This window comes from Hyaena hyaena, unplaced genomic scaffold (genome assembly GCF_003009895.1).
Source record: "Hyaena hyaena isolate Hyena2069 unplaced genomic scaffold, ASM300989v1 scaffold_712, whole genome shotgun sequence".
In the NCBI taxonomy this organism is placed as follows: Eukaryota; Metazoa; Chordata; class Mammalia; order Carnivora; family Hyaenidae; genus Hyaena; species Hyaena hyaena.
Window position 1 is genome coordinate 542,060 of NW_024081340.1, and position 22,164 is coordinate 564,223.

General features: G+C 35.0%; 1 protein-coding gene across 1 annotated transcript in view; it reads right to left on the reverse strand.

Moving 5' to 3' along the window:
* The window catches only part of GPR149 (G protein-coupled receptor 149), a 63,902-nt gene that overhangs the window by 33,488 nt on the left and 8,250 nt on the right, over positions 1-22,164 (reverse strand). The gene's annotated exons all lie outside the window — the stretch shown is intronic.

The window sequence follows — 22,164 nt, forward strand, 5'->3', positions numbered from 1 at the left end:
AACTCTTACATAAGCAGGAAATTCTTTGTAAAATTTCAGTAAACCAGTCAGTGTCCTCTTTGTGAATTACTGCCCGGGCCTTTCACAGATAGTAGGGGGAGTGAGTAGGGCCAGAATAAAGGTAAAAGTGAGTTCTAGAATCTGACACTCTGGGTAGAATCTTGACTAGGCTGTTTATCAGCTGCATGATTTGGGGGATCTCCTGTTTTGTTTGTCTGTTTACCATCAAATCTATATGTAGATTCTTCTCTTAGGAACTGGGTGAGAGACAGGTATAAAACTAAAGACCTCTAGTACATCTCCAAGGCAATATCTGTCCCAAATTTCTGTAACTTTCTGACTCTGGTACAGATAAGCAGAATGACTAATGGCTCATAACAAATACTAGTTCATGAATATATATATACTTAATTAACAACAAACACCTCGTACTTGAAAGATGCTTCGTACTTTTAGCTTGTTTCACCTCAATACTTTGTTTTATGAGTATTTTTATCTCCCTTTTCAGTTGAGGGTATTTAGGGTCCAAAAGAGGTTGAAAATTACTTATGGATCAGAACCAGCAAGTGCCAGTTTTGAAGTACATGGCTCTAACTCCAGAGACCCACACTGCACCTTACACAAATACAAAGAGCTAGATGTCATTCCTGAAGACCCAAGAAATACCCATTTATCTTCGTTTGCAACATTATAGGCTCAGCATGACAAATTCCCATCAAAATGATTCACATCTAACCTCAAAGGAATACTCTACTGTGGGAAGAGGATGGTGCTGTCTCCTGGTGCAACTCCATAATCCTAGGAAACGGTTATTTGTATAGATGTTTTAAGACATTAGAGTTCCACAGTGGAGCCTACTGTGACTCTGACTACACAAGAAACCTTTTGTAGTGTAAACCAATTTCTTAAGGCAGTATGCATCATTCCTTACGAGAGATCACCTCTCACTCTTTGATTCCAAGTGGGGCTTGCCTTAGACTCTGCATTCTACATGGGCAAGGCAACCCTGTGAAAGATGTTGCTGAAAGAAACACAGGATTAGGGACAAAAAAGAAACATGGTCACTGTCAATTTAATTCTCATAAGGCTGACACTAAGATTTGGTTATTTTAAAAACATTAATTTATATATATTTTTTTGCAGAGGCATTTCCAATTAATAAAGTTGGGGATGTCTGAATAAGAGTCAATATCTTAAAAATATAATTATGTATTTCCCTCCTATTCATTTGGGATAAATTCAACTTTTCTCTCTTAGAAGAAGGAGTTGAAGTATATCTCTTTTTTCCTTTAAGAGAAATATCTAAGACAATCTCAGGACTATGCTAACCACATGTTAAGTTTTAATATGTGTAACTAATATATATAAACAATACCTATCACTGGAATTTTCAAAATTTTATACCAAAATGTAACATGGAAAGTTCCTGGACTTCCGGTGCCTCTGTGTGTTGGAATGTACTCTCTTCCTGTACCCCTTCTGCAGGGTGGACTATTATTCCTTTCAAGGCTCACAGTGAAAGTTGTGATGATTTCCACTTTTCCTTTGGCAGAATTAGCTGTGCCTGTAGCACTTTGGACAAGCTGCAGTAATCAATGTTTTGAAATATTGTTATTATCTGTACCCTTCTGCCCTTCCTGATCTCTAAATAATTTGAGAACCAGGGATCTATCGTATTGCCTTTTAATATTAGTACCTAAGCCCTGGATTCAATGAATGTTTGTTTGAGTCAATGATATAGGCACAGTCAGGGGTACCCTCACATCCTCCCCATACTACCTAAGGTTGAGATGCAGTGACCTGACATAAACTCAAACCTGACCGAACCCAAGCATAGGTCAGATCTCGCATCTCCTTTAATTTTAGTAGAGTAGGAGTCAGTGAGTCTAAATTATTTTCCTACTTCAATCATCTACTATTTCTGGATGTCTTATTAACCTTCAAAAAGCTGTGCCTTCTCCTACCTCATGGGATTAGTGGAAAATAAATAAGACCACATCTGAAGAACCAGGGTTTCTAATCGGAGAGTGCATTATTATCATCACATCAAGCAAGCTCTCCTGAGTGCTGAAAAATCTACCCTGAGAAGAAAAAAACAACCTGGAAACATTTTCATTCTGCCAGTACTGTTTTCTATTATTAAACAGTACACATCCTGTGAACCCCTATGGTATGACTCTAGAAAAAGAAAGCGAAGGATAAAACAAATGTGAAGAAAATAAGCCCAAAGACTATTTTTTTTTTTTGGAGGAGCACTGATTTTTATAACTTGCTTCAAAGTGTACAGAGATATTTAAAATAAATAATAATTTGTTGCCTACTTCGAGTTGGTTGGAGAAAAGCATACTGATATGTGAACCATACACAGTGTCTAATAAAATCCATTAAAAATACAACTTCTTTTCAGATTCTTTTGAAAAATCATATTTCAGTTAATAACTTATTTGGAAAATCTCAATGATTCTCTGGTGCCTTACATTTAGAGCACATTAAAGCACATTTACATTTAGTTTTTCTCATCTATTAAAATTAATTGTGGAAAATTTGTGAATTGCTGAGTAAAGAACAACATTCCAAAACCTATGTACTCTTATGAATTGTAATTTGTGGGAAATGTACCAATTTGGAATCTAATTTTCCTTTTGTTTTTCCTGAGTATATCGGGAGAATTTCAAACAACTTCTCTGTCTCTCTCCAGTTTTCTACTGCACTGCAAGTTCTTATTTCTGAATTTTCTGGTTTTCTAAATACTTGGGTCTCCAACTGTGTTTTTACCTGAGGACTCACTAAGGAATGACTGTCTGGCACCTTGGAAACAACATTCAGAAAACATAGCTATTGGCTCCTCCCAGCAAGGACTGTAGAGTTAACAGTAAGGAACAGGGTCAGGCCGGCCATTGTCTCTTACTTACCATCCCCTGACTCTTTCACTCAATTATATTAACCTGACCTTGACTCCAATCCATGTGACCTGGAGGTTGACTATACTAGCACAGAACTATATTATTCATGGCACAGACGGAGGGAGAGCAGAATTCTTCCTGATAAATTGACCACTGTCTGAAAAGGCAGGATAGAATCACTATTAAGCTAAATACTTTAAAAATATAAACATGTATTTAAATAAAATAATGGAACCATTTGTCTTTATCGGGGAACTACCTAGTGAGTGAGAGTGAGAGTGAGAGTGAACACAGGCAAGAAAATACAACATATGGTTTCCTCAGGATTCCAAGAAAAGGTAACCATTTTTAGAAAAATCTGGGAGAGAGTGGGTGAGCCCCAGATCATGTATTCATTTATTCACCATTATGGGGTACTAAGTTAACAGCTGGCACCATACCAGACTCATACCAGAGACACAAAGATTTAATCATAATCTAGTAAAGATGGAAAATACATAATTACAAAAACACATGATTAAAGACAGAGTAGAGAGAGGTATTTAAAAAGGCACAGAGGAAAGAAGAATCACCTATGGCAGGGGTAGAGTACATCCAGACCTGCTGAAGTCACCTGGGAAATGGTCCAACTCATTTTGAAAATGACCTTATCTCCCATGAGTCTTCCCTTCTAACAAGGAAACAGTAGGTCTACTGGGATAATCATATAGAAGAGCAAATGTTTTGTAGATGTTTTAGTGCAGACTAAAGCCTCCCAGGTTTGGCTTGGCACTAGTCTTGGATTGGGAATGGGTAAAAGAAATGTGAATCCTGAGTCTCTCTGATCTCTTCTTTATAATAACCTGATTTTGGCAGTAATGGATGCAAAGATAAAATGTGCATTTCAGCTATTTAAAGAAGCTTTAGAACAGCTCCCTCCAATAAAATGTTTTGCAATGGTAGAAATGTTCTATGATTTCAGATGCCAATGAAGCAGCCAGTGGACACAAGCCACTAGCCACATTTCGAGTGGATTAATTTTTAAATTTTATTTTATTTGAATTTAAATTTAAGTTTTGCCGTATGTAGGCTAGTGGCTACATTACTCTACAGTGCATCTTTATAGCATAGAAGACCTGATCTCTGAAAACCTAGACGGAATATCCAGTTTAGAACAACTAGGCTAACAAGTGTGAATTATTTTAAAATGCAATTGGAAGAATTGCAAACTTTCTAATTTTGGATACTATAAAGTTTAAGCTCAAATCTAAATGTTTTAAACATTCTAATTATATATTGGAATACATTGACTAGCATTAGCTAGTGAGCTGTCAGAAGCCTTGTGATAATTGTCTACTCCCCAATGATTAGATTCTGTCTGCAGATATCATTCAGACTGAATCCTCCCTTCTTGCTTTGTAAAAAGAGAAATTTCTTTCTTATAGATCCCAAGTCTGAAATTCAGATCAGCAATCTGTAATTCTTACTGTGGAAAACTATAATGAGGAAGAAATTTTAAAAATTATAATATTTTAGAAGGAAAAAGTGAGTGCTGGGATACACACCTGATAGGAAGCTAAGATGGGCCTAAAGATACTAAGTATTACTGAAGTAAATAATACTCTTAGGAACTGACTTATTCTTAGAATGTGAACAGAAAGGTAAGAAGATAGTTTTGGGGAAATATCCTTTAAATAAGGTTGTTTAGTAATTTATAGATCAAGACCAAAATCATCCATGCCTTAAAGGCCATATACTCTGTCAATTAAAGATGTTTCCTAAACCTTGATGTATAGAGCCAAAAAAACCCCAGATGTGGAAAAGTAGGAAATCATGTAAAAGTAATTTCTTGATAGGAAAACACAGCCAAATATGTATTTAATATTAAAAGCTGTATATTTCTTAACTATTTATAATTTCCCAGATTTCTTAGGCTCCGATAGGGGCAAGAACTATAAAAAATTATAAACATGCTAGTGTGTGTGTGTGTGTGTGTGTGTGTGTGTGTGTGTGTGTAGTTTTGAACCTAAATCTACATAGTACTGAAATGGTTAGAATTTTGTAAGTCTCACTGGAACATTTTATTACAAAGCAGATTTTTTCTTATTTTGCCCAGATGAGCTTCAACTTTAAATTAAATAAAAAATGTTCTTCATATCAATCCTCTTTAAAAAAATATTTATTTTGAGAGAGAGTATGGATGCATGTGTGCATGTGAGTGGGGGAGGGGCAGAGTCAGAGGGAGAGAGAGAATCCCAAGCAGGATCCATGCTGTCAGTGCAGAGCCCAACACAGGGTTACATCTCATAAACCATGAGATCATGACCTGAGCTGAAATCAAGAGTCCAAGAATCGGACACTTAACCAACTGAGCCACCCAGATGTCCTCAACCTCCATTTCTTATTTGGGAATCTTCATTTAGTGTGAGATCAATATAACTATTGCCATTTTATAAGTGAATTAACTTAGACACTAAGAAATAAAGTCAAGTGGCTAATGAATTGTCAAGGAATGGTATAGTACATATAGTATAGTATGTATATATATACTATATATATATTCTTTTGTGACTTTTACTATGATGGGATCCTTAAAAGAATTTCTGTCTATAATGAGTTGGTTTTAAAAGAATTTCTGTCTTAATGAGTTGATTTTATTATTTCTCTTCTGATTGAAAAGCTCCCTAAATCAAAAACTTATTGTAACTTAGTATAGAAAATATCCATCTAAACTGAACATTATATAATTTGATAGGATGTTATATGCAGATGGTTAAAATCTAAATTGTGTTTTAAGGTGAATAAAATATCATGATTTTATAAATTTCAAATAAAGCTTGATACTAATAAAATATTTTAGGAATATAAATTTTAAGGTCAGATTTTCATTATGTATGTAAGGACTTTGTAGGAGATAGAAATCCTTTCTTTATTCCCCTTGTCTTTTTAACCCTTTAAGTCTTCATTAATCATTTCCACCAGGCTGATGTAGGGAAGGAGACAGGTTAAAAAAAGAGAGAGGTTGAGTTTTTCTGCCAGCTCCTTATTACTTCAAAGAATATAGTTTTGTTTTTAGTTTCAACTAAACATTGAACCAGAAGATACAGCTCTGAGTTTTACACTTATAATACTAGCCATGTAACTTGGGTGTTTGTATCTTTCCTACTGTTCTGTATGTCCGTTGGGAATGGTGGGGAGAGGTAGAGAAGTAAGTGTTTATGATTCAGACATTGCATTTGAAATGGAAGCAAATTCAATCCCTATTGTTTGGGAAAGTTGAGAGCCAAGCTAGGAAGCCCACACACCTAAATCAATTCTGGGGTGAGGTGCCGGGTAAAGGACAGATTCATAAATGGGAAAACAGAGATTCTAAGAAGAGATAGAGTTAGAAACACTCATGCCAAGAGAGCAGTCTGGGAAGAAAGAATCCAGCACACAGCAGGCTTGGAGGGACTATGGCTCATGTGATCAGACACTGGGTGTCACTGCATGTGGTTTATGTTGAATGGAGTGTGCAGTGGTATACTGGAGCTGCCTTGGACTGACTCTAAAATGTCAGCAATCCTGAGAACTAGTTGTTAAAAGTAAATTATATAAACTTACAATAAACTTTATTAAAAAGAAAGATTACTAATACTCAAAATTCACCACTTCCAATTTATTTTATTACATTTTGTTATTATACATGCTCTTGAAATTGTTTGCTTCTGTTGTACGTATATAGGAAATACTATATAATGTGCTGCTGCACATTTCTTCCTAGTTCTGTATTCAATGATGTTATCAATGTTGTCCCATGCCACCATCCCATACTCCCATGATAGGAATATTTATATCATAGAAGTCAGCAATATCTAATCTAATATCTATAGATATTAGAATTAAAAGTATATCTTGCACATAGTCATTACATTGTGAAGAACACAGAAAATAGAAAAATGATTTAATAAAAGTCACATATCATTGACTACAACAGACAATATAGGTATTTGTTGTTTCAATTTCATCTTACACATAAATGTATGAGAGTTATAGCCAATGCTCATATTAGAACTATATCTGTCATTTGCAACTATTGGGGGCTATGTGGAATTTACAGTAAAGGATACTGTCTATTTTAATGTTATTCACACAGATGTTTTTAAAGCAACACAATCATCTAGTGTAATAAATATCACCTTTCTCCTTAGACTAGTATTGGACTCCTTTCTCATCATCCCGGATCCTATCTTGAACCCCAATTTCCCCTGGCACCTAACTCTCCATGTTGGACTCAAAATTCCCATAATTGTTTTCAGAGCTGTTGTCAGCTTTCCTCCTTCCAAAAGATATATGGTCCATTTGCCCAGGTAAGACTATTAGAAGTATTTGAAAGCATGGCCTGAAGGATCTCTATGGCACTATTAGTAAAACGTCCTTGTTCTTTGACACACTGAGTTCTTTTACTAGAGAGCAGGAAAATAATTCCATTACCAACACCTCAGTCACCTCCCCACTTCAGCTTGATAACATAGTTGCTTTCACTGACAACCATTCATTTTGGAACAAATATTATTCTAAACAAAACGATATGTAATACTCTTTGTTTTAATCATGGATTATAATGTATTTCACTATAGTAGTGACTGGTCCCTTATGGAATGTTGCTGATGGAACATGGGCTTTGGAAACAGGCAGACCAGAGTTCAGTGTTGCCTCTACCTCTGTACTCCTGTATCCTCATTATAATATAGGGAAATAATAAAACTGATGTTGTGAAGATTAGAAAAGATACTGTACATCAAATACTTATTTCAGTGTATAATACACCATAATAATAAATACCATAATAATAAACACCACAATAATAAATACCATATTGGGTGCATAATAAACACACCATATTTGATACTATTATTTCATTCATTCATTCATTCAGCAGCTATTCATTGAATTCACACTAGGTTTCAAGCATTATGCTTGGTGCTGATGATAGATGAAACAATTAAGAAAATGAATATCCACCCTGTCATCACAAAGTTAATTCCCAACACAAGAAAGTTAAATAAATGAGTATTAATAAGTAGAGGGTACAATATGAGTGTGTAACTGGAAACCTCAGAAAGGCTTCCCAAGGTATAAGATATTTAAATGGAGACCTGAAGTACAAGCGGGGTTTAGCCACATAAAATGGGAGAAAACACATCCAGGAAAGATCAGTCAGACTACAAAGCCTGAACACAGAAGGTGTTTCTAAATAAACAAAAATGAACAAGGGGACTTGTTTACATAGCGTGCAGCAGACCTCTTTCTTTACCCCGTCTTGCTCCACATTTTTAATCAACAGTTTGAATAAAAATATGAAAGGTGACTTATTAAATCTGTGTGTGATTCAAATTTTGGATTGATAGTGTAGAATTCAGATTTTAGAATCATCTCAAAGCATTTTTGATAGCACTAGAAAAGGCTACCAAAAGTCTTGGAAGAGTGGGCTAAGTGGAAGAGTGGGCTAAGAACAAGATGAAATTAAACAGAGAAAAGATATAATTGGGTACAAATAATAGACTACAAATGTACAAAATGGCTAAGTGGCAGCATGAGCAAAAAGGACATCAAGGTGTTAGCTGATATTAAATACACCAGCAGTGCAGTATGACTGTTAAATAAGTGAATGTGATCTTAAGATGCATTAAGAGAAGTACAGTTGACTCTTGAACAATATGGGTTTGAATCACACAGGTCTTACTTATATGCAGATTTTTAAAAATAAATATATTAACAGCACTGTAAATGTATTTTCTCTTCCTGAGGATTTTCTTAATAGCATTTTGCTTTCTCTAGCTTATTTTAAGAGAATAATATATAACACATACACAAAATTTGTGTTAATGTGCTGTTTATGTTATTGGTAGGGCTTCTGGTCCATAGTAGGCAGTTAGTTAAGTTTTTGGGCATTCAAAAGTTATACATGGATTTTCAATTCTGGGGGAGTTTAGCTTCCCTAATCCTTGCATTGTTCAAGGGTCATCTGTATAGGTCATCGTGTAAAGGAGGAAAGACAACTTGAATATTCTGTTTGATTCTGGATTTTGCATAAATAAAAGACTAAAGGTCCTGTAAGTGAATTTATAATAAGAAAGGTTGAAATAAGTAACAATATTTAGTTAGCATAATGAGAAAAGACAACACGAAAAGTTGGATAACCATGTTCCATTAGCTTAACAGCAAGTGGGAGAGGTAAGAGAATGGTTCTGGATGGTTCTGAGAGGCAGAAGCAAGACATGGTAAAAGGCCTAAGGCAATGGATGCTCATCAGAAATCATCTGGGCAAACTACTCATTTTTAACTGAATCTTTATTTTATTTTATTTTTTTATCTTTTTTATGTTTTTTTTTTATTTATTTCTAGGAGAGAGAGAGAGAGACAGCGTGAGCAGGGGAGGGTCAGTGAGAGAGGGAGTTACAGATTCTGAAACAGGCTCCAGGCTCTGAGCTGGCAGTCAGCACAGAGCCCGACGCGGGGCTCGAACCCACGAACCGCGAGATCATGACCTAAGCGAAAGTCGGACGCTTAACCGACTAAGCCACCCAGGCGCCCCTAACTGAATCTTTAAAACTGTGAAACGTAACACTCATTCAAGACAGCATTAAGAATAATGTTGCAGCATAAGAGAATATAATCACTCCCTAAGATGAGAAATAGAACATTTCCAGTACCACAAGGGACCACATGTGTACTTTCTTGCATATTTTCTTTCTAAAGACAAGCACTACTTAGACTTCTGTGGTAATTACCTTCTGGTTCTTCTTTACGGTTTTGCCATTTTGTATGTCCGTAAATCATTTAATTTAGTGGTTTCTGATTTTAAGTTTTATTAGATGTAGTCATAGGGTGTATTTGGATATGTTTCTTTCATATATTTGCATAATTCATTCACATTTTATAGCGCTTTAATTTTCTTTTTTTTTATTTTGTTGTTTTTTGATTAGGGGTTGAACTAGGTATTGAGGGCCTTGAAGCTTATATTACTTATCTTCTTCTTTAAGAAAAGGAATGCACAAATAAGATTTTTGTTAATTTTATAAAAACATATGTCCATATGAACATATTGCTAGAGCCCCTCCCAGCCTTGGAAGCGATCAGGCAAGTTTCTTTGGCTTAATGTAATATACACTTCTGCACGTGGTATTATGTTGTAAAAATATTCAACAATTTATTTACCCATTCTAACATTGATGGACTTTTGGTCTATTCCTAAATATCAAAGCTATTGCAAACAGAGCTTCCAGAAACATAAACATGTTTTAGGGTAGCACTGTCTTGTAGAACTGCAGTGATGGAAACGTCTTATATTTGTGTTGTCCAATACAGTAGCCACTAGCCATATTTGGTTATTAAGCTCTGGAACTGTGAATAGTGCAACTGAGAATTGAATTTTCAATAAAAAATTAAATAATGTAGATTTAAATAGATACATGTGACTAGAGGCTAGTATTAAACAGCGCAATTCTAGAATGTATGCGTGAGTGGAATTTCTGGGGCATGAGCCATGTATATTTACCTTTTGTAGATGCTGCCAGACTGTTTGTCATCAACCTTAGCATTGTCAGACTGTTTACTTTTGAGTATTTTTGTGGGTATGCAGTGGTGTCCCACTGCTATTTTAACTGAGATCCGAATTACTAATGATGTGGTTTACCTTTATATATGTGTGTGGTTATTTTCATTTCCTCTTATCTTAACTATGAGTTTAAATCTTTGGCCATATACAGTTGGGTTGTCTGTTAATTTCTTGGTGTTTTTTATATATTATATATTCTATATAAATTAATATTGAATAAATTATATATTCTATATTCTTTATAAATTAATATTCTAAATATTAAATATATTTAATTATAAATTACATATTGTAAAGTCTTTTGATGATGATATATTTTGCAAATATCTACACACAGAGAGTTTTTACAAGCATTGATACCCAAATCTTGCTGAAGACCAATTAAATCAGAATTTCTGTTGGTGGGATTGGGGTAGTTTTAAAATGTCTCCAGGTGATATTAACCTGCCTGTTGAGGGGAATGGATAGGATTTAGTATAAGAAATGATTTGCTAACTATCAAAATTATCTCTCTAAAGCAGTTTGAATAGTTGCATATGTGGACTATCTCTGGAATCAGATGGCCTGAGTTTACTCCCAGGCTCTGATAGACTTTTCTGTGCTTCAGTTTTTCCATCTGTTAAACTGGATAATAATGCCTACCAAATAGTCTTTGTGAATACTAAATAAGCAATTATATGTAAAGTGCTTAAAACTGTGTGTGACACATAACACGTGCTTGATAAGTATTAGTTATTATCACCATTGTCTCATTATCATCATAATCATCATCATCAAAGATTAAGTTACTTGGTTTATAAAGTAGTGAGAGCCAGTATCTTCTCTAATAAGAAGTCATCAGAAACCTTTCACTAAGATCAGGAATTAGGCAAGGATGCCCTGTCTCCTCCACTATTCAAAACTGTTCTAGAAGTATTGGCTAATACAATCAGATCAGAGAACTTAAAGAGAAGTATAAGAGGGGAGCCTGGGTGGCTTAGTTGGTTAAGTGTCTGACTTTGGTTCAGTTCATGATCTCGAGGTTTGTGGGTTTGAGCCCTGCATCAGAATCTGGTGTTGGGCTCTATGTTGACAGCTTGGAGCCTGGAGCCTGCTTCAGATTCTGTGTCTCCCTCTCTCTGCCCCTCCCCTGCTCATACTCTGTCTTTCTGTGTCTCTCAAAAATAAATAAGCAAAAAATTAAAAACATTTAAAAATGAGGTATAAGAATTGATAAAAACAAAAAACTATTTCTATTTGATAATATTATGACAGTGTATCTAGAAAACCTTAAATAATTAATGATAATCAATGATTTTCTTTAAACAATAAAATAATTTTATTTTATGAGGACATAATAGTAGAAGAACCTCATTTACAATGAAAACAAAGAAGATAGAGTACTTTGGAATAAACTTAACCAAAACATATAGCATTTGTAGGAAGAAAGCTTTAAAATCTTTCAGGAGAAAGATAACCAGAGTAGATTAGAAAAAGTAGAAAAACATCCCCTGTTCTTGGATAAGACAGCTAAATATTCTAAAGATGTCAGTTCTCTCAAACTAATTTATAAATTTAACACAGCCCTGATGAAGCTTTTTTATGGAGTTAGACAAGTTGAAAGTAAATTTGATATGAAAAAGTAAACATTCAAGAATAGCAAGAAAAATACTGGAAAAAAAAATACCGGTAGGGTGGGGGTGGGTGGGAATCAGCCCTACCAGACATAAAAACTTCCTATAATAGTCTCTCTAATTAAAACAGTGAGATACTAGTGCGTGAGTAGATAGTGAAATAGAATAGAAAGCCCAGAAATAGACCCAAGTAGGTATGGAAATATGATATAAGATAAGGATGGTATTTCAAAACACTTTGGTAATGATGGACTTTTAAACAAATTATGCTCTTTTTTTAAGGCAAGACTTTTTTTTCTTTAATTCTTTAAAATATTTATTTACTTTTGAGTGAGAGAGAGCACGAGTCGGGGAGAGGCAGAGGAGGAGACACGGAATCCTAAGCAAGCCAAGCAACCCGAGCTGTCAGCATAGAGCCCATTGTGGAGTTTGAACCCATGAACTGTGAGATCATGACCAGAGCTGAAGTCAGGTACTTAACTGATGGAGCCACCCAGGCGCACCCCAAATTATGCTTTTTAATAAATGACCTGACTTTGGCTCAGGTCATGATCTCACAGATCATGAGGTCGAGCCTCCCATGGCCTGCTTCGGATCCTCCTCTGTCCAACTTTCTGCCCCTCCCCCACTTGGTTACATGCTCTCTCTCTCAAAAATAAATAAATATTTTTTAAAAATAAATTATGGGTAACAATTTAGAAAAAAGACAAAATTGAGGTTCCTGAGTGGCTCAGTTGGTTAAACATCAACTCTGGATTTCAGCTCAGGTCATGATCTCAGGGTTTCTGGGATCAAGCCCTGCCTCAGGCTCTGCACTGACATGGAAGGCTCTACTTGGGGTTCTCTCTTCCTCTCTCTACCCTTCCCCACTCTTGTGCTCACTCTCTCTCTTTCTTTCAAAATAAATAAACACCTAAAAAAATACAAAAAGCAAAATTATGTTAATATCTTGACACCAAGTACAAAAATTTCTTTTTTTTAATGTTTTATTTATTTCTAGGAGAGAGAGAGAGAGAGAGAGAGACAACGTGAGCAGGGGAGAGTCAGAGAGAGAGGGTGTCACAGACTCTGAAACAGGCTCCAGGCTCTGAGCTGGCAGTCAGCACAGAGCCCGATGCGGGGCTCGAACCCACGAACCGCGAGATCATGACCTAAGCAAAAGTCGGACGCTTAACCGACTAAGCCACCCAGGCGCCCCTCAAACTAATTTATAATTACATAAATATGATTTAAAACTGAAATTGTCTCAGACTGGCAAAAATTATTTGTTTATTTTTAATTTAAAAAAAAATTTTAATGTTTCCAGTTTTTATTTAAATTCTAATTAGTTAACATATAGTGTAAAATTAATTTCAGGAGTAGAACTTAGTTATTTATTACTTACATATAACACCAGACTGGCAAAAATGTAAAAAGCATAATAATACATTAATACCAATATTATGAGGAAAAGAGTCATCTGTTATATATTACTGATGGGAGTGCAGACTGGTATGACACTTCTGGAAGAAAATTTGGCAATTCCTAAGAAAACTAAATTTTTGACCCCAAAATCCTAATTCTAGGAATTTATTTTGATGATACACCTCCAACGATATGATAATACATATGCATAATGTTTACTGCCATATTTTTAATTGCAAAATATAGGAAACATCATAAGGCCCAAATAAGAGTGATTGAATTAACTGTGGTTTATCCACACTATGGATAATTATGCAGCTATAAAAAATGAAATCTCTGTAAACTGGTATGGAGTAACTTCTATGATATATTGTTAAGTGAAAAAAGTAGAGTACAAAAGAGTTATATGTAAGGAAGAAGGAGATATAAGAAGGTATGCATCTATCTGCTTATTTGTACAAAAATAAATACAGTAGTTAAGCCAGAAACTATGAGACTGATTATTTACAGGGGATAGGTAAGTACAGGGTGAAAAGAATGGGGAAATGCAAATAGGGAAGAAGGAATGAGGGAGGAAAGCATATATTTTATGTAGTTGTGATTCTTGGAATCATGGTAATATTTTGCATACTCAACCATAAATAATCAAAATAAAAAATAAAGGGGGATGAACTCAAAATATAATATAAAATGAAAGGAATTAAAATGAAAATAACCTAAGTAAATGAGGAAGATTGTATTTTGACTATAAACTGTAAGATAAGAAGAAAAGAACTTTACACAACTATTATACTCTAGTCAATACTTTTCTTTCCCCACAAGAGTATAGGTGTGCAATTGCACTAATAAGTAAATACATTTCTGGAGAATGAAAGCCAATTTTCTCACTGTCATGAAAAAGAAGTAACAAATAAGAAAAGAGAAAGGCATAAATGAATCTATGGTATTTGATTGGACTTGGATGTATCAGTATAAACTCATGGTTTTAAAATGATTTATACAGAGAAACTGTTACAGAAATATCGATGTGTACATGAATAGACATATTTCCATTTCCTACATCTGTCCAATTATAGGCTCTAGAAGCAAGACACTCCAGCAGAAATGAACATATCTAGCACCCAGATATTGGTTTCTAAATACCATTTTCCAATAAAAGGAACCAGAACTCCTTGGAAAAATGCTCGATTCTAAAGGATGCATCAGGGATAATAAAAGATGAGGCTGGAATTTCTTGTGCTGCTAGAAAATAAGGAAGTGCTAAAAAAGATGAGGACAGAACGCTGGGCGGATATAGGCATCAACTTGAAAGAGCTTTCAATGTCCAAATATAGGACAACTGGAGTAGCAAAATGAAGAATAATAGTATGGCTGATAGCCTACAGATTAAAACAGAATATTTGAGCCCATACTGATATAAAGAAATAAGCAAATGAAGGAGAAGAAATAGCTTTTTCTTACAGGACAATTCCAATAATAAATATAGAAGGAATGATAGAAATAGAAAATTTACCTTCATATAATTGTTGCAGGCAAGATTCATCAATTAATGCTAAAATTATTGGGCAAAAGTATGACATGAAGCAGAATATTTGCATAGTCTCAAAATGTCTCCTCAGAAGATATATTTAAATTACAAAGAGAAAAATAGTAACTTTACATGGAGAAATCTGGACAGCATCACCTGTATGAAATTGCCATCACAAGACATATCAACATCGTGTACCTCTTGATCTGATGCACTGAGAAGAGCAAACATTACTTTGATAGTATTCTTGCTAAAAATGCATGACTTCAACGTAAGCAATGGAAAACATAACACAATTGAAGGACATTTAAGAAACAAAGCAACTGCCCAGTAGTTCACAAGTGTGAAAGTTGTATAAAACAAAGAAAGACTGAAGAACTGTAGATTGGAAGCTATATATTGGAAGAGACTGAGATGTCATAGCAACAGATGCAATATTGGATCTGGGATTAGATTCTGGACCAAAAAAGAGGCCATAAGCAGGACAACTGGCAAAATTAAATAAGGTCTATAAATTAGTTGTGAGTTTCCTGATAATTACATTACTGTCATGTAACATATTAACATTAGTGGAAGCTGGATGAAGAATTAGAATTCTCTGTACTATTCTGTACTATTTCTGAAGCTGTTTTGTAAGTCTAAGATTAGTTCACAATAAAAAGTTTAAAAAATGTAATGAATTTCCAGCCATTTGAGTTCAAGTGAGGGATAACCACTCAATAAGAGACTGTAGAAGAGATTTAAACCATACTCAAAGTTCCAGTACATAGCCTTTTAAGGTCTCCTTAAATCACGGGGCATTTTTAAGAATGTTAACAAAATTCTTAGCTTAAAGGTAAGTTATAAGATTCCACACAAGCTTGGATCCAATGATAATCCCCTTGAGTTTGTAGAAAGTGAACAGCAAAACAGCTCACTTTTACTTCATTTCAGCAAATGATACATGCTGTGAGGATTACAAAAATCTTATGAAATATTTGAATTAGTTTACAATGAAATCCCCTTAGCTTCAACTTTCAATACTTTGAATGCTTGAGAACAAATTTACATTCATGGATGAGTTTGCAGCCACACTGTAAATAGCCATTCTAAAGTGTTCCAGATAATCTCAAAAAGTGCTCAAACAATTTAAAGCAGATAGAAATTATACTCTTATGCAGAGAAAAGCAGATTCCAAAAGAGTACATGCAATGTGATCCTCTTTTTGTCAAAAGTACAAATATATGCATGGGAAAGAGCCTGAAGTTTTATGTAATAAAATATAAACAGTGGCTAACGTTGGGTGGTTGGAATTGGGTGGTTTTTTTCTTTGCTTATCAGCAATTTCTAAATTTTCTACAATAATTATATTACTTTACAATGATAAAACAATAAAAGTTATAAGCACTTTTAAAAAAAGAAAGCAGTAGGGGCGCCTGGGTGGCTTAGTCGGTTAAGCGTCCGACTTTCGCTTAGGTCATGATCTCGCAGTTTGTGGGTTCGAGCCCCGCGTTGGGCTCTGTGCTGACTGCCAGCTCAGAGCCTGGAGCCTGTTTCAGTCTGTGACTCCCTCTCTCTCTGACCCTCCCCTGCTCACGCTGTCTCTCTCTCTCTCTCTCTCTCTCTCCTAGAAATAAATAAAATTATTTTAAAACATTTTAAAAAAATAAAAAAGAAAGCAGTAGAGGTGCCTGAGTGGCTCAGGCGGTTGAGCTCAGGTCATGATCCCACAGTTGGTGGGTTTGAGCTCCATGTTGGGCTTTGCGCTGACTATGTGGAGCTTGCTTCAGATTCTCTTATCTTCCCGTCTCTCTGCCCCATCCCTCTCACTCTTTCTCTCTCAAAATAAATAAGCATTAAAAAAAGTTTTTGAAAAAGCAGTGTAGGGGCACCTGGGTGGCTCAGTCAGTTAAGGGTCCGACTTCGGCTCAGGTCATGATCTCACAGTTTGTGGGTTTGAGCCCTGCATCAAGCTCTGTGCTGACAGCCTGAAGCCTACTTTGGATTCTGTATCTCCCTCTCTCTCTGCCCATCCCCTGCTCACACTGTCTCTCTCTCTCTCTCAGAAATAAATAAAACATTAAAATTTTTTTTTAATTAAAAACAAAGTAGTGTAACAGGTTCTTAGGTCTCTAAACAGTGAGTAATGAACTAAACAGTGTAACATATGGATTTGGCTAAATATAAAATATCTATATTCCAGTTATTTGCACTAAGATGACTGTCTTGAGGCTACAAATAGGTGATAAATGAATTTTTCTCCTACAGTCACTTTAGTTAAAAATATTACAAATTACTCAGAGAACAGGTTTAAGCATTTACCAATATTAAATTAACAATGTCACAGGAAGCACTAATATTTTATGCCTGATTTAATTATTAAGAGTTTATTTTTAAAATGAAAAGAGGAGATGCAGTCTTTTTAGGGAGAAGTAAGAGATATGCATACAGGTAGCCCCCTCACCTATCCAGGCATCACTTTTTGTGGTTTCAGTTACCCATAGTCCATCGCGGTCTAGATGCAGATGATCTTGCTGATATATCATTAGAAGGTCAGTGGTAGCCTAATGCTACATCACAGTGCCTATCACTCACCTCACTTTATTCACCATGTAGCATTTTATCATCACATATCATCACATGAAGAAGGGTGAGTACAGTACAGTAAGATATTTTGAAATTGAGAGAGTGACCACATTCCCATAACTGTTATTACAGTATATTATTATAATTGTTCTATTTGTAGTTATTATTAATCCCTTACTGTGCTTAATTTATAAATTAAACTGAATTACAGGGATGTTTATGTAGGAAAAACATTGTATATGTAGGGTTCAGTGCTATTTACATTTCAGGTATCCCTAGGGGATCTTGAAACGTATCCCCCACAGATAAGGGGACAATACTGTATTGGAGTATTTCCTTCTAGTCTTATTTTACTTCATGAGTCATATATTAAATGGAAAGGATTAATTTTGCCCTGTTCCTAAAACTAGTATTTATTTTCCAGTGATTAGATGCTAATGTAGTACTTCTTAAATTTTCGTGTGCATTTGAACCAGTTGGGGGATTCTGATTCTGCAGGTCTGGGATGGGCTTCTATTTTGCACTGAGTCAGCTAGGGAATTGTCAGAAATGCAGAATCTTGGAGCCCATCTCAGATTTACTCAGTCACAGTCTACATTTAAAAAAATTATGTTTATTTTTAAGAGAGAGAGAGAGAGAGAAAGAGAGAGAGAGTGTGTGTGTATGTGTGAGCAGGGGAGGGTCAGAGAGAGAGGGAGACATAGAATCTGAAACAGGCTCCAGGCTCTGAGCTAGCTGTCTGCACAGAGCCTGATGCGGGGCTCGAACCCACGAACTGTGAAATCATGACCTGAGCCAAAGTCAGACACTTAACCAACCGAGCCACCCAGGTGCCCCTACAGTCTGCATTTTAACAAGACATCCATTTGACTTATTTTTACATTAAAGTATGAAAAACTCATATATGGGATTTAAGAAACACAACAGATGAACATCGGGGAAGGGAAAGAGAAGTAAGATAAAAACAGAGAGGGAGGCAAATCATAGGAAACTCGTAAATACAGAGAACAAACTGAAGGTTGCTGGAGGGGAGGTGGGTAGGAGGATGGGTTAAGTGGATGGCACTTTTCAGTAGCACTGGGTGTCATATGTAAGAGATGACTCACTGGGTTCTACTCCTGAATCCCAGACTACGCTGTATGTTAACTAAGTTGAATTTAAATTTAAAAAGTAAGAAGCTCTAATTTAAAAGAACCCCAGATAATCTAGTTTGACTTCCAGTTTCCACAGCTTTTTATGAAAATTATATAAAGAAACAATAATATTTAAAAGTTATAGAAACCATTGTTGCCCCTTCACTGTCAGCAAACACAACTTGGGTTTGTAAAACTATTTTTAGATAGTTGAAACATTTCTCTTACAATGAGAATAATTTTTTTTTGATGCTCATATGACTTTAGTTATTGTTTGTTTATACATCCTTCTGCTAAATGATTTGTGTAGCTCATTCAAATGTAATCCCTTCCCCCTGCTTGGTCTCTCATTTGAGAAGAATTGTTTCAGAATCTGTTTCTCTATATTCTACTGGCTTAGTGGAGGACGTTTCACCTTTCAGATGTTATAATGCTAGGATTATAAGAGGGATTAAGTGATATAGTTACAGCATATCTTTGTTTCTGATTGATCATAAAAAACAAATGAGTTTCTACAGCTTTAAGACAACACATTAAAAGAAAACGGAATTCATTGATGAGCTTTGTATTAAAAGAGAAAATTAGAGTGAACACCCACAAGCCACTAAATTATTTTATAAGTCCAATTTTCTTTATTCATAGATGACAAAACTCTTAGGTTCTGAAAAATCATTATTTCTTTTGAAAAACAGTCACACCGTGGCTACCATATTAAAACTTTGTAACCGAAGAGCTCTGACATTTCCAGTTTTTCTGAACATTTTAACATTGAACTTAGGTAGGATTCTACCTACTAGGGACCCAAAAAGAAGTGGTTATGTGGTAAGCTTAACACTGAATTTCAGTCTTACAAGCACTTTCAACTCTAATAAATTTTATTGGATCACATTTAAACCTACTGAAGGCATTCTACTACCATCTTCTTTACACCTTAATATTGATCTGATGCTTTCACTCCTGCCAGGATTTCAGACAGAATACACTGAGAATTTGTTTACTAACATAAAATCTAACAAAAAATTAAGCAACATGTATTGTCAAAATAAAGTAGGGCCTACTAAATATATTTTAAATCAAACTGCAAGTTGTTTTTTTTTTTTAAACATGAGAATAAATACACACTATTTAATGTAGAACCATGAAGTATGAACTGATAGGGGCGCCTGGGTGGCTCAGTCGGTTGAGCATCTGACTTCGGCTCAGGTCATGATCTCACTGTGGGTTTGAGCCCTGCATCAGGCTCTGTGCTCACAGCTAGCTCAGAGCCTGGAGCCTGTTTCAGATTCTGTGTCTCCCTCTCTCTCTGACCTCCCCTCCTCGCGCTCTCTCTCTCTCTCTCGGAAATAAATAAAACATTTAAAAAATTAAAAAAATATATGAACTGACAGATTCAGCCTAAAAATTTGAAAGTATAACCACAGAAAATCAGAAGAGAGAGTGTTTTTATAGAATTATTGCAGTGTCTACTGTAGCTTAATGTATCACTTTAAGATACATAAGTTAACGTCGCTTTCAGAGCAAAGAAGGTACTTGGAAGAAAAGGATAAAATGAAGTGCTTTCAAAGTCACCATTTACTCCCGTGAAATGTCTGCAGTGAAGAATAGGTTAAGAGTTAAAACCTGTCTTTGGTAATGGAAGTGTTTTCATAAGCATTTCTTCCCTAAATGTATTTTGGTTACATGTTAACGTTAAACTTCAGAGGCAAATTTTCTAAAAGGCAAGGCCTATCAATAACATCACCTATAATCCAAGGATTTCTTACTGTTGTTTGAAAATTTATGATAGTATTTCATTTAATTTCAATTCGTCTCTGAAAATATAAATTTTATCTTTCCTTAGTGTTCCCTTATTTTTATCACTGATCATTTTTTCCACAACCATCATTTTAGATCAGTTTTTTTTTTTAACTTCTTGCTCTTCACAGATGTTAAAATATTAATACTTAAGCAAAGCCTTGCAGTTGAAAGGTATTGATTGGTATTTGATCTGGACTGATCCAAGTTTTGTGCTTTCTATATATCATTTTGTTTTTTTGATTTATAGAGGCTTGTGGATAAGTTGTGTTTCATTATTCGCATAGGACAATATATTATGTGTAAACAGTGTCTGATCCTTTCATAAGTTTCTAGGGTAATTTATTATACTCTCCCGACTATAGTCAAGACTTTTTAATGAGGGCTGTAAGTTGTGATACTTTAGATAATTCCCAATGTTTTGACAAAATACATAAGAAAATGGAGTCATTTAAAGTAATGTTGAGTAGGGAAAAAACAAGTCCTAGAAGATTAGGGACAGTATGACAGCATCTTTAGAAAGCTCAAAATAAGCAAAACTGATAATAATATCTTGTGTTAGAAATTCACTCGTGATAAAATAATAAAAAAATCATGAGCAAGATTCAAGACAGCTGTAACTCCTCAGGGGTAAACATGCGGATGGGATAAAGGAGTAGCACACCACGGTATTTGTGTTATTGGAATGCAAACACACACACACACATACACACACACACGTGCACAAACACTTCATCATAATATTACTTAATAATTTTTAAGTGCAAGAAAACCAAGAGCTTTAGATTATTCAGGAACAAATTGATGATGAAACTGTAGGGATTTTCCTCTTAGCTGGAGTACCATTTTGTTCTAAAAATACTGAACGTTGTGTCACTGTGTCCTGTCAATAATATACTCTTTGCTGTTATTTTTAATTTGTGGCAAATATTTAGTGATTTTTTGAAATACTTAATTACTAAATAATATGAATAATTATTTTCATATTATTTTTGTATATTTTGTTATATAACTTACTTTTTAAACTGATTTAGAATAAGAATAGTAGTTTTATTTAGCACTGAGAATCAAGGAAATCTCAGATTATTCTATCCACATTCATCATATTTGGTGTTGTATGGTCACATTTTGATCAATGAATGCACTATTCCTACACATATTTTTGGAATTATGTTTTTCTTTTGACAAGTAGACTTTGATTCCCATTAAATTCTTGTAGAAAAGGCTCTTCTTCCCAGTAAATCAGTAGTGTGGGAAGCATAGGCAACATTAATTACCAGATATGAGAGTTTAGAATAAAGAACAATCTCATATAATATTACACTGCAGTTCCAATAAAATAAGAAGTATCCCTCATCATTCTAGGCAGGCTAGAACCTAGGAGAAAAAGGAATGAAATTAAGGTGCAAATTCTTTCAGTTTTATAAAATATCATAAACACATTCTTCTGTCCTTAACAGGATGGAACATTTAGCAGAGTTTGCAAAGGCTCACCTGGCTATATTCTGGAATAGATCCTTTTTTCCCTACTGGGTACTAGAGAGACTAGTTCTAGTAAGAAGAATAAGCAGGCTGTCCAGCATGGTTACAGCAGGACTACCCTCCTCACCACTAGCTGTGTAAGTATTTACCTTTATGTAAAAAA